Source organism: Quercus lobata, chromosome 10 (genome assembly GCF_001633185.2).
Source record: "Quercus lobata isolate SW786 chromosome 10, ValleyOak3.0 Primary Assembly, whole genome shotgun sequence".
NCBI classification, from domain to species: domain Eukaryota; kingdom Viridiplantae; phylum Streptophyta; class Magnoliopsida; order Fagales; family Fagaceae; genus Quercus; species Quercus lobata.
The window spans coordinates 64,411,808-64,426,390 of NC_044913.1; positions in this window are offsets into that span (position 1 = coordinate 64,411,808).

The window sequence follows — 14,583 nt, forward strand, 5'->3', positions numbered from 1 at the left end:
GTTGAGGCGCAAATGTTAAACAACATCGCAAATAATTTTTTATTTTGCTCCAGTAAAAAAAAAAAAATTGGAGTTCAGCTTAAATTTAAAATTTTGGAGTTCAAATGATTTCTTAAATTTAAAAATTTCTACCTTATGGTTTGGATTTGTTCAATATAAGATCATTGAATAAATATTTGGCGTTCAACTTCTAATTTAAATTACTTGAATAAAGTAGACTTGGTTTTTTTTTTTTTTTTTATGTTTAATATATGGATTTGAAATTGTTAATGATTAATTAAAATATTTATTCAGCCAAGGAAAAAAAAATCGACAGCATAGTTTAGAGAGAACAAGGTTGATATATTCAAGAATCATGAGCAAGTTTAGATTCAAGGTTTTTTAATTTCAATTATAAGAAAAAACATGACTTGGATAAAGCTCTAAAAAGGTCTGTATATATATCACTATATGACTACATGTCATGAAACAAGTTGCAAAAGAGATAAGTCTGTAAGTAAATAAACCAAGTTAACAAAAAAAAATAAATAAATAAACCACAAAACTGCTCCATATTTTTCTTCAAAAAAATAAAATAAAATAAAGAACTGTTCCATATTTTGAGGGTATACCACATAAGGTGATATTTGCAATTAACCCCCAAAAAATAAAGATTTGGATTTTGGAGTTCAAACTTCTTGTTTAAATAACTTGAATAATCTCATAATAAAAAAATAAAAATAAAAACTTGAATAAAGTAGACTTGAATTTTTTTTTTTCTATTTAATATGTGGATTGAAATGATTAATTAAACTATTTATTCAGCCAATTAAAAGAAAAGGGAAACGACCTATATACCAATTAGGACGGAAAACTCTATAGACTATCTCACCAAAGCATAGCAAGCAATTTGTGGATGACACTTCTCTGAATAATAGATCAATGGGAGTAGTGGACCACCCCTGTCGAGACCAATGAGGCTTTTAAGTTTGAACTGCCAAGGGTTTGAGAACCCTTAGATAGTTTTTGGCCTTCACAAGATAATGAGAGAATAAGATCCTATAGTGTGTTTTCTTATCGAAACTCGAATGTTTAAGGAGGATTTTAAAAAGCTTTGTAAGGATACAAATCTACCTCACTGGTTCATTGTGAAAAAGCCATGTTTGGGTGGCGGATTGGCTCTTCTTTGAAAGAAGGGTGTTGATTTTAGGGTCATTAATGGTTCAAATAACCATACTTTGGCAAAGGTTGTTAAAGATGATGGGTTTAAATGGTTCTTAACAGGTTTTTATGGTTGATTTGAAACGTCTTAGAAGCCGAATTCTTGGGCTTTGTTAAACCATATTAAGTCCTTTGTGCATAGACCTTGGGTTTGTATTAGAGATTTTAATGCTATTCTCAATTCTATTGAATACTTGCCTTGATCAACTCATGGTTAACATAAATTGTGATCTCATGTTGAAGATTTCCACAATCAAAATGAATCGAGATGTCTCACTAACCATATTGTGAAATTGATATTAATCAACTTGTGGGTGGTCAAGATTGTGATCAAAAGTTGAAGATTTGTATAATCTAAACAAATCAAGATGCCTCAAAAGGCCAAACTAGTCAACCCACAAGTGGTTCATTTCGTTGGACACAAATGCTCAAAATTAGATAAGGAAGAAATTCACTTTACCATTTATCATATCGGAGTAGGAAGGTTCTTATGGTACCAGTTATTCAAGAAGAAGGAAGGTGGTAGCTAGACGAGGATCCAAGAATTTCATGACAAGTTTGAAGGTGGTAAAAAAAGAAAAAAGGAAAAAAGGAGGGAATGTTATGTGCCTCATTTAAAATAAAAATTGAATTTCAAGGGTGGGTGAAAATTGTAGATGAGTTGAAAAGAGGAGGTAATTTTCCAACTAGCATAGTGAGAGGAAACAATATAATAAGTGTTGGAACATTTTAATATTAAATAATTAAAATGAGTAAATGTTATAACATAAATGTAAAGATGTGAGAGTGAATATGGAAGATGAAGAGTTGTGAGAATGTTTAATCCCACATTGAAAATGAGAGATACTATTTTATTCTTTTTAATTGTAGTGATTAATGGGCTAACATGAATTGTCTCAGATATTGGTCTAGATACGTGCGCAAGGGGGAGGTGAAGAGTGGAGGTATCAAAAATGGAAATGAATCAGCCCCTTGGATCCTCCTACTTGACAGCCCATTCAGAGTAATTACCATATCCGTTAGTGAGTAAATAGCCCGAATTAATACTCCATTTTAAAAAAAAAAAAAATAGAGAGATTATTGGCAAGGAAGAGTGTTCTTTCTGGTGGAGTTTTGGGCTTGAACACTTTGTGCAGAGGTTGTTCTAGCCATACGACACTTGTTGGACTGTTGTATCCTGGGGGAGACAAGTTAGAGAAGGTCTGCACCGGTTACAAGAGTTAGCCAACTAAGGGCTTGAATCTCTTTAAAGAGAGCGAATGCCGCGCCTCAGTCCAAATAGTATTGTGTATTTCCTTTCTTTATATTAATAATATTCAGAAGTACTATTCAGTTTCTCTTTGTGTATTATTTCCATTATTATTGTGTTTGCACCAACAATTTTAAGGAGATTCAAACACATGGAGTCTACACAAGAGAAACCAAATGAGCCTGTTGGAGATCTCAACAAGCCCTTTCGCTTTAAGGGAGCCCATTTCAAGAGGTGGAAAGGAAAGGTCATCTTCTACTTGAGTCTTCTCAAAGTCTCCTACATCCTCACTGACAAGAATCCGTCAAAAGTTCCTACCGATGAGATGAGTGAGGAAGAATATATTCTCCATCAAGAAAAAATAGATAAGTATACAAAAGATGAATATAATTGTCGCTCTTATCTATTGAATTGTCTTGCCGATTATTTCTATGATTATTATGATACAACTTACAATTCTGCTAAGAAAATTTGGAAAGCTTTACAAAACAAGTATGATACCGAGGAGGCAGGTGCAAAGAAGTATGCTGCTAGTAGATTTTTCCGTTACCAAATGGTGGATGGAAAATCGGTGGTGGATTAAGTACAAGACTTCCAAATGATTGTGGCAGAATTGAGATCCGAAGGCATAAAGATTGGAGACAATTTGGTGGTAGCTGGCATAATTGATAAACTACCACAATCTTGGAGGGAGTTCCAAAAGACTTTGCGGCACAAACAAAAGGAGACATCCTTGGAGATTTTGATCACACACATCCGTGTGAAGGAGGAGGCTAGAGGACAAGATGCACTCATGACACAAGAGAGCAATGGTAATTCCACCACAAAGGTAAACCTTATTTCATCCAATAATAATATGCCCAAAAATCATTTTCCTAGAAATGTTCAATTGAAGCCTAAAAAGAGAGCCTTTAAAAATAATAATAGACCTCAAGGAAGGGGAAACCCAATTAAAAATTATAATAAGAACCAAGGACCCCCTTCACAAGATCAATTTAATAGATCCTGTTTTGTCTGTGGCAAGAGTGGGCATATTGCTCGATTTTGCAAATTTCGGAAACGTGAATCTGTCCCGCAGGCTAACGTAACCGAAGAGCCTTTAGTGGCTATGATTACAGACATCAATATAGTGCAATATGTTGAAGGGTGGTAGGCAGATTCCGGTGCTAATAGGCACGTCTGCTATGACAAGAATTGGTTCAAATTGTACACTCCTTTTGAAGAAGAAAAAACTGTTATGCTTGGTGACTCTAGTAAAACCAAGGTTCTTGGAAGTGGTGAGGTTGAATTGAAATTCACTTCTGGACGTGTGCTAACATTGAAAGATGTACTTTACACTCCGTCCATGAGGAAGAATTTGATGTCAAGTTTTTTGCTTAACAAGGCTGGCTTCAAGCAAACTATGGAATCTGATCATTATGTAATCACAAAAAAGGGATTATTTGTGGGCAAGGGTTATGCTTGTGATGGAATGTTTAAATTGAATATTGAGAATAATAAAGCATCTACCAGTTCAGTTTATATGCTTTCTTCTATTAATTTTTGGCATGCTCGTTTGTGTCATATAAATAGTAGATATGTGGGAATCATGAGTAGTTTAGGATTAATTCCAAGATTGTCAAAAGATTTTGAAAAATGTGAAACTTGTAGTCAAGCTAAGATTACAAAAAGGCCTCATAAAAATGTTGTAAGAAATACCGAATTGCTTGAGTTAATTCATTCCGATTTATGTGAATTTGAGGGAATTTTCACTCGTGGAGGAAATAGATATATTATCACTTTTATTGATGATTTCTCAAAATATACAACTATTTATTTGTTGAAAAATAAAAGTGATGCTTTTGAAAAATTTCAAGATTTTTTAAAAGAAGTTGAAAATCAATTTGGTAGAAAAATAAAAAGAATAAGAAGTGATAGAGGCCGTGAGTATGAATCAAATGCATTCAACTCATTTGCTCAGTCTTTGGGAATTATCCATGAAACTACTGCACCATATTCACCTGCTTCTAATGGTGTGGCTGAAAGAAAAAATAGAACTTTAATTGAGTTAACAAATGCCATGTTAATTGAATCTGGTGCACCTTTACATTTTTGGGGTGAAGCTATTTTAACTACATGTCATGTTTTGAATAGGGTGCCACATAAAAAGTCACATACCACACCTTTTGAGATGTGGAAAGGATATAAGCCAAATTTGGGATATTTGAGAGTATGGGGTTGTCTTGCTTATGTAAGACTTACTGACCCTAAAATGCCTAAATTAGGTATAAGAGCTACTACCTGTGCTTTTCTTGGTTATGCGATTAATAGTACAACCTATAGATTTTTTGATCTTGAAAACAAAATAATTTTTGAATCTGGTGATGCAATTTTTCATGAAGAAAAATTTCCTTTTAAATTGAAAAATAGTGGGGTTGAAGAAAATATTTTGTCACAACCTAGTTCTTCTACTTCACATTTACAAAATCAAGAAAATTTTGAAATGGAACCTAGAAGGAGTAAAAGAGCTAGAGTTGAAAAGGATTTTGGTCCTGATTATTATGTTTTTAACATTGAGGAAAATCCCCAAAATTTAAAAGAGGCTTTAACATCACCTGATGCTATATTTTGGAAAGAGGCTGTAAATGATGAGATGGAATCTCTAATTTCTAATAGAACTTGGGAATTAGTAGATCTTCCACTGGGTTGTAAAACCATAGGTTGTAAATGGGTCCTTAAAAAAAAGTTGAAACCGGATGGGTCAATAGATAAGTTTAAACCTAGACTTGTTGCAAAAAGCTTTAAACAAAAAGCTGATCTTGATTTCTTTGATACATTTTCTCCGGTAACAAAAATTACATCTATTAGATTGTTAATTGCCATTGCTGCAATTTTTGATTTGAAAATTCATCAAATGGATGTAAAAACTGCTTTTCTAAATGGGGACCTAGAGGAAGATATTTATATGGACCAACCCGAAGGCTTTGTAGAGCCTGGCCAAGAAAGCAAGGTATGTAAGCTAACTAAATCCCTATATGGCTTAAAACAAGCACCTAATGTCACGACCCAAATCCATAGAAAATGAATTTAGATGCATGACTAATCTGCTAAACTTATACAAATCCATAAACATAATTAATCCAAAATAAATCAATACTCCAAAGGAATAATACTCTTAAAAACCCCTTACAAAAAAAAAAGGTCTAAACTCCGCAAATGGGAAATAATCTCCGTAAAAACATGAATTACAAAATAAGGTAGCTAAAATTCTATAAGTCCTCAATGCATACTGAAGTCGCCTACAACTTCCATGCTCTACCTTGCATCTTACAAAGCGACCCAACGGTTCTATGTTTCCAACTATACTTTAATCTGGAAAAAAAAATAGTAATTGATGGGGTGAGCCACACATCTAGTAAGTAATTATACAGAATACACAACGGAATGGAGTCAAGCAAAGCACGAGTATTTTACTTTTTCACAAACTCAATCAATGATATTAAAAATAATTATTCCACAAAGCATATAATGAATCACTTAATACATATATAATCACATCTTAAAATCATTTGAAATCACATACATAAAATTGATCAGAGCACAGTTTCACATATACACATCACATATTCTCACATACAATCCTGTGAGCGGATACCAACATCTAACCCCTGCTGGTGAGGGATCAACACATATTCTCACATACAATCCTGTGAGCGGATTTACACATATATCTGATATATCTGATCAATTCTAAAAAAACACTTCCTTTGAGTCACATATCACAAAGCAAAGTTTATACAAAATATACTAATTTACTTGATATTAACAATTTCTTTTCAAATACAGAGGCATATCAGAGATCACAAAATTGAATAGAACATAAATCAAAGGATGCTTGACTCTCTTAGAGAATGAATAAGAACTGAAGAGTTTACATAAATATATTACAATTCTTGAGTAAGTTTGAAAACCCAATTTGCTAAAGGAAACGTTGTAAATACCATTTGAAAAATAAGAATATGACTTTAAAATCACTTGGTTTTAAACAACTTAAAGAACAAGAACCTTTTTCGAAAATTTACTTTGAAACTCAATTATTTTTAGAAAATAATTTAGTTTAGAAATCATCTTTTCAAGGAGATTCGGACATTCAAAACATTAATTAAAATTCGAAATTTCTCTTTTAACGATATAAAAATGCTTTCGATAAACTTTAGGAAACTTTAACTTAAAAATATGACTTTTGAAAAACCTTGACATCTAAGAACCTAAACGACAAAACTTGTGCATATTTTGCATAATTACTTACCTCTCTTGCTAATATATTCGAACACAGCCGAGCACTTTTAGTCTTCCGTAAGCTCTAAACAGAAAATTACTTTAATCAATAAGCAAGAAATTTCATGATCATAAACTACTTCCTAAAACACTATAATACTCCACAACCTTCTCTTTCTATTTTATTTATTTTTTTCCTAGAGTCATAATATAGGCAAAACTAGTTCCCACACGTAGAAACATCAAATCTGAATATATCTATTAGTTTATTCTAAAACAATCATCCAGTATATCAAATATCAAATTTAACCAACTACAAGACTTCGTGTTATGATTGACCGCCACCTTCTCTTTAGGGTCAATCCTAAACTAGTGATATAATCAAGGAAAACGTGGAAAATCTAGTAGGACCTAATATACACAAATCTAATAGAAGACTTGATGGCAATATATATAATTTGCACATGCAAAACCGAAGAGGGCTTAGCCAAAATTACAGATTCTAGAAATTCCGTGGCTCAATCTAGGATTCAAGGACCAACTTTTAGGAAAAGATATCTCTTAGAAACAATTCTACATATCGCCAATGTTTCTAAGATAAAATTTTAATCCTTTAATTCTTTGTTTCTAATGGATGAAAAATCATACCTGAAACAATCAGCTGCCTCTTCAATTAACTCCAAGGAAAAAAAATACCTCTTAGCCTCTTTGATAAAACCCTTCCTATGAAAACCCTGATTATCTCTTCCTCTACCCTGTAGTTTGTATTAGAGATGTGGGCTTAGTGGGTTAGTGGGCTGCAGTTACTAATAAAAAGAAAACCTATGGCCCAACAATTATATTTAAAAGAAAACTGATAATAACCTCAAATAAAAAATATGCGGGGTATTACACCTAAGCAGTGGCATGAAAAGTTTGATTCCTGCATGATTGAGAATGATTATAAATCAAATGAATGTGATAAATGTATTTATTCTAAATCATGGAATAATTTACATGTTATTATTAGCCTCTATGTGGATGATATGTTGATTTTTGGCTCAAATATGCATGTTATAAATGAAACAAAAAATATACTTAAAAGCCATTTTGATATGAAAGATCTTGGTGAGGCTAATTTTATTTTGGGCATGAAAATTACAAAAACATGTGATGGAATATATCTTGATCAATCATATTACGTTGAGAAAATATAATTTTCATGATCACAAAAGTGTAGCTACTCCTTTTGATTCTAGTGTTCATTTATTTCCTGTGAATAATGATGATGAGATTTTTAATCAAAAGGATTATGCTAGTATCATTGGTAGTTTGCGTTATGCTACTGATTGTACTAGACCTGACATTGCATATGCAGTAGGAGTGCTAAGCAGATTTACTAGCAAGCCTAGTAAAGATCATTGGCTAGCTATTGAGCGAGTTATAAGATATTTAATTGGTACCAAAAACTATGGCTTATTTTATAAAAAGTATCCTGCTGTGATTAAAGCTTTTAGTGATGCCAATTAGAATACTTTGTCACGTGATTCTCTCTCTACCACTGGTTATATTTTTACCTTAGGTAGTGGTGCTATTTGTTGGAAATCTAAAAAGCAAACGATAATTGCTAATTCAACAATGGAAGCTGAATTAATAGCATTAGCTTCAGCTAGTGAAGAGGCAAATTGGCTTAGAGATTTGTTATATGAAATTCCACTTTAGGAAAAGCCAGTTCCACCTATATTAATTCATTGTGATAGCATTGTCGCAATTGGTAGAGTTAAAAACCGTTACTACAACAGTAAATCCAGACCTATAAGAAGAAAACACAGTACCGTGCGATCTTATTTGAGTAGTGGCATCATAACTGTGGATTATATTAAATCTAATGATAATCTTGCAGATCTATTTACCAAGGCCTTGGCAAAAGATAGAGTCTGGAATACATCGAGGGGGATGGGACTAAAGTCCATAGAATCATGAGCCATGTATGAGGATACCCAACCCAAGGACCAGAGATCCTGAGAATTTGGTTCAATGGGAAAAACGAATCATATGATGGTCGTAAGAAATGCACTATTTATTTTTTAAATTATTTATTCTGTAAATAATTTTTTAATTGTTCATCCCTATGATGTGAGTGCATTTATCTTGTAATGTGGAAAGGTTGAGTAAAAAACTCTTAATGAAATTTGTAGCTCGTATGAGTGGGGTGTCAGAATTACAGGAGCACCCTTGACAAATTTCACCTATGTGAGTGTGCGGGTGGGGCCGCTCCCTATGAGATTTGGACTTAATCTCAAATACACTCATGAAACTGGGATCAACACATGGCCGTAAAGTGCTAGCTATAAAAGCTCATGTCAACACCTGGGTTGTTATGTGTAAGCAGTGATGCTTTATTTCCCTAAAGCAGTCCTAGTTCAAGTCGGAGACCACTACGGCTCTGGAGTTGAGATCGCGGTTTTACTAAGTAAAGGTTCAATGCAGAGCACACCTTCATGATGCATAGTGACCCATCTTTGCCTGGTAATCTCTCTTTAACTAAAATTTAATATTAAAATGAGTGGGGGATTGTTGGAACATTTTAATATTAAATAATTAAAATGAGTAAATGTTATAATATAAATGTAAAGATGTGGGAGTGAATATAAAAGATGAAGAGTTGTGAGAATGTTTAATCCCACATTGAAAATGAGAGATACTATTTTATTCTTTTTAATTGTAGTGATTAATGGGCTAACATGAATTGTCTCAGATATTGGACTAGATACGTGCACAAGGGGGAGGTGAAGAGTAGAGGTATCAAAAATGGAAATGAATTAGCCCCTTGGATCCCCCTACTTGACAGCCCATTCAGAGTAATTACCATATCCGTTAGTGAGTAAATGACCGAATTAATACTCCATTTTTTATTATGGACAATGAAGAGCCATTAACCCACTTAATGGACTATCCGTTTGGGCCTATTCATTCTTCAGAAACTCCTTATCTCACCATTAATTGTGTAACTCCAGCCCACCAGATTAATATCCAACAATTAATCTTATAACACCCACTACATCAGAATAATTGGACCTAATTAATCAGAATAAATTGGGTAGTAATTTCGTAAGGCCCATTGAGCCTATAAATAGACTCATTCAGACCCAATCCAGGTTACTGCAACTTACAATACACACTAAAAAAAAAAAAAAAAAATAGAGAGATTATTGGCAAGGAAGGGTGTTCTTTCTGGTGGAGCTTTGGGCTTAAACACTTTGTGCAGAGGTTGTTCTAGCCATACGACACTTGTTGGGCTGTTGTATCCTGGGGGAGACAAGTCAGAGAAGGTCTGCACCGATTACAAGAGTTAGCCAACCAAGGGCTTGAATCTCCTTAAAGAGAGCGAGTGCCGCGCCTCAGTACAAATAGTGTTGTGTATTTCCTTTCTTTATATTAATAATATTTAGAAGTACTATTCAATTTCTCTTTGTGTATTATTTCCATTATTATTGTGTTTGCACCAACAATAAGTTAGCACGCGGCGGAAAGAAAACTGAAAAATAGCATCTTGAGTCTTTGAAGCTCGAGTTCGGCGACAAATTCAAGCTTCAAAGACTCGAGTTCTGGTGCTGAACTGGAGCAATAAATCCACGTGGAACTCGAGTTTCTCAAACTCGAGTTCCATAGAAATCCGAAAGAAGAATCTGGAGAAGCAAAATAGAGATATGGAGAAGTAGAGGAAGAGTGGAATATATGGTGACCCAGTGTTCTCATTGACCCAATTCACGTTTCCTTGTCCCTAATGTTGTAAATAGCCTGGCCAAAAATACGATGAGCTAATTTTGGCTTTAGCTATCTACTCTTCCTTTTAAACTTGAATCCCCCAATTGCTTTCTCTTATTATATCAGCCTATATTTGTTGCGTTCTCCACTTGTTTGATGAAATGTGTAACAGAGTTGAATTTATCATTGCCTTGACAATCACAAACATAACCAGTGGCTTTGTTCATACATAGACTTTTTGGATGGTTTAAAAGGCTATTAGAATAGAAAAAAAATGGTTGCTTGAAGTAGAATGGAAAAAAATGTTTTGAGTATGTTTGTTGTTTGAGGCAGACTGATGAATAGAGTGAACTAAAAGATGGTGGAACTCGGGTGTTAAAAACTCGAGTTCTACAGAAATAGAAAAATGGTGAAACTCGATTCTTAAAAACTCGAGTTCCATAGGGAACTCGAGTTTTAGACACTCAAGATGCTATTTTTCCACATTATTTTGAAACATGACGACCAACTAAATTTTTTTATATTTAAAGTTATTTGGAAAAAAAATTCTTGAAAAGAGTGAACAACCCAAAAAAGCTAGGTTGATAGCTACCCGTACATGTGTCTACATCTATGCTTCCGCATGCTTTTGATTGTGTATATTTGCATGTAACAAATACATAGAAATGATCCTATTAAATAATTTAAAAGATGCAAAATAAAGGTAATGCAATATATTTTTCATGTTTATCATAATAATGCAAACAACATAAATGGCTAAACAAAAGATTTTCACCTAAAACCTCATCCATGGTATATCAAAACCGACAACCTCCTTTCATCTTGGTACAGCATTATTATCTTTTTGCAGTTTTGGATCATTTCAGCTTTCCCAAAAAATATTTATTAGATTTCAATAGTTGGTACAACAGAAGGAGTTCATTTATTCAAGAAAAAGAAAAGTACAATCTTGTTATTTTCTGTAGTACCATATAGCATCAAGACTGAGGCAGTGACCAAATCAAATGCTCGACCATTGTTAATTTGTAAACTCAGTTCACACAATAATATATATATATATATATATATATATATATACTAGTTAGGGCAGAACGTGCAAGGCACGTGCTTGCCGTGAAAAAAAAGTACTGCAGTAATTAAGGTCAATTCTAGATTTTATTTGTATTATAAAATAAAGATATGAATCATTTGGTTTTTAAAATATATAGAGATTTACATTAATCAAAAGAGACATTAATATTAAGAATTTTGATAATTATGTCGAAAAAAGTTAATTTCATTCGTTTAAGAATTTTGATCAACCACAAAGTTATGGTAGTTATTTAACATATAAATATTTATTTAACTATAATAGTTTTTTAGTACCTACTTGCTAAAGACAATATATCTATTCTCTAAAAACTTCTAAGAATGATAACGAATTTCATCATCTTCCAATAATAAACAACTGAGTTTTGCTAAGAAATTAAAAATAAAAAAAAATAAAATAAAAAAAACAAAAAAAAGAAGATAACAAAAGGCTTGTGTCATTGAATATCATCATTCTATCTTTTTAAGAATTTTTATCATTTAAAACTCAAAATATATAAAGAAAATTTTTAGGATGTTAAAATTTAGCATGAGTAATTTAGACATTATACAATAAAATATTTTAAGAATCATAAGTTTTCATTAGGGTTTAACTGAGAGAATAACAATATGATATATTTTCTCTTTTCCAAAAAATTAAGGGAAAAATTGCATGATTTTAAAGTTTAAAAAAGAATTGTAAACTGTCCCAAACATAAAGGATGAAAAATGTTTTTTTCCTAAGTTTTTGTTTTTGTTTTTGTGTGCAAAATTATGTGTTTTTACTTAAAATAGCGTGTAAAGAAAAAATATATACAAAAAGGCAACCCAAAAAAATTGTATGTGAAATAGTGAATTTTGACTTAACAAAGTTGAGTAGACCAACTTGGTACTGTAGCTACTGTTCAAAACTTAAAAAAAAAGAAAAAAAAAAGATAAAGTGGCTCAACAAAATGGCACTTTAGATGTACAGTGCAAAAACACTGGATGTACAGTGATATATATAAAAGGAAAAAAAAAAAGTATAAGCAGAAGACAAAAAAAAAAAAAAAAAAAAAAAAAAAGCTACTATAGCTACAATGCCGCTTTGTATTGTAGCTACTGTTCAAAGCTTAAAAAAAAAAAGACAAAGTGACTAACCAAAATAGAACCGTAGATGAACAGTGAAAAACGCTGTATGAACAGTGCAAAAATATTGTAGAAAAAAGAGCACAAATTGATGACTGGGAAAAAAAAAAGGTGATGAACATTACATATTAAACAAACCAAAAGTATTGTAATTTTTACACATTCACCCAACAAGTGTCACAACATTTTCACAAAATATTTATTTTCAGTTGTAGTTGGCCACAATTTCATATTTTATTATTTTATTTTGATTTATAAGAAATTAACACCTCACTAATTGTGAAAATATTGTGAAATTTGTTGTCAATATAACAATATATATGCGGGTTCTTATAAATATTTTAAAAAAAAGTATAAATGGAAGACTGAAGGAAAAAAAAAAAAAAAAAAACTCTGTAGCTACTGTAACTACAGTGCCACTTGAACAAACCAAAAGTACTGTAGCACACATTTATCTAACAAATGTCACAATATTTTCACAAAACATTTATTTTCAGTTGTGGTTGGTCACTGTTTCATATTTTATTATTTTATTTTGACTTATAAGAAATTGACATTTCAATAATTGTGAAAATATTGTGAAATTTATTGTGTCAATAAAACAATATATATAAAAGAAAAAAAAACTACAAATGGAAGGCCAAAAAAAAACTGTAACTATTGTAGCTAGAACTACTGTAGCTGGGACTGTAGCTACTGTTCGAAACTAAAAAAAAAAAAAAAAATGCCTCACCAAATTCCACTATAGATGAACAGTGGGATAAATAGTGCAAATACATTGAATGAACAGTACCGAATCACTGTAGTGGCATATCCGCTTTTTATATATAAGAGATATAAGTTGCATTCAAATTTGATGGCTTGACTGGTTTGACTCTTTAAATTAATTAAATAATAGCGGTAAATTACATTACATATATGTATTTGACTTGACCAGTGTTTTCCGTAGAATTATTCATGTGAAAACGGAAGTTTCCAATCGTCAATCCATGTCTTTTAATTCCTCCATTCTCTCTCTCTATAATGGCTAATGAGTGTGAAACTTCGTTGAAATTTTCTTTTTTTAAATTGTACGGTAGTACAGTATAATGTAAACTTATATTGTAAACACACAAAAAATGGTAAATGTTATACACATTTACAAATATATGATAAATATTATACACTTTTTGCAAATATACATTTGTTACTTTTTGAGTGCTTACATTGCAAATACAACCTAAACATGTAGGGTTCCAGGCTTGAACATGGACAACTAGACATTAGAACTTAGTGAATGCCATAGTCGTTGTGGCTAGCATGTTACACGCCTATCATTTTTAGATTCTATAGGTTATGTTCGTTCCTATTTTGAAAATTTTAGAAGAGTTCCAACTATAATTAATTTGGTAAATATTTGTTTATAATTTAAATTATTAGATTTGATTTCCATATAGTATAATCTATTTACTAGATTTAAAATAAACAAACGAAAAAATAACATCATTTGAAATTGATAATTATTGGAGAAAAAATAGTATCGAATTTTGTCCCACCCACCTCTTGTGGAACTTTATAATTGTTGGCAAACAAGTAATGAAATTGTGATACTCTCGGAGGAATTAGAATCTTTCAAATGGAAGAATTTTTCCAAACCCACCCATAAATACTGCACTCCTCTCTTGACTCTCACTACCAATCTAAAGATTGGGTTGTGCAACTGAGAAAAAATTCCTTCAAATGAGTGTTCATTTGTATTGTACTTGTTTTAAAACTTGCAAAATTTGTGTTGTTAATTTCACTTTTTAATTTTCTGTTTTGGCTGTGGTTTGAACTTGGAACCTGATAAATGTAATAATATTCCATGCCATCTCCTTTGGTTGTGTTAATAAACTATTTTTTCCTCAACCAAAAAAGAAAAAGAAAAGAAGTAAGTAGCATAGAGACATGTCAAA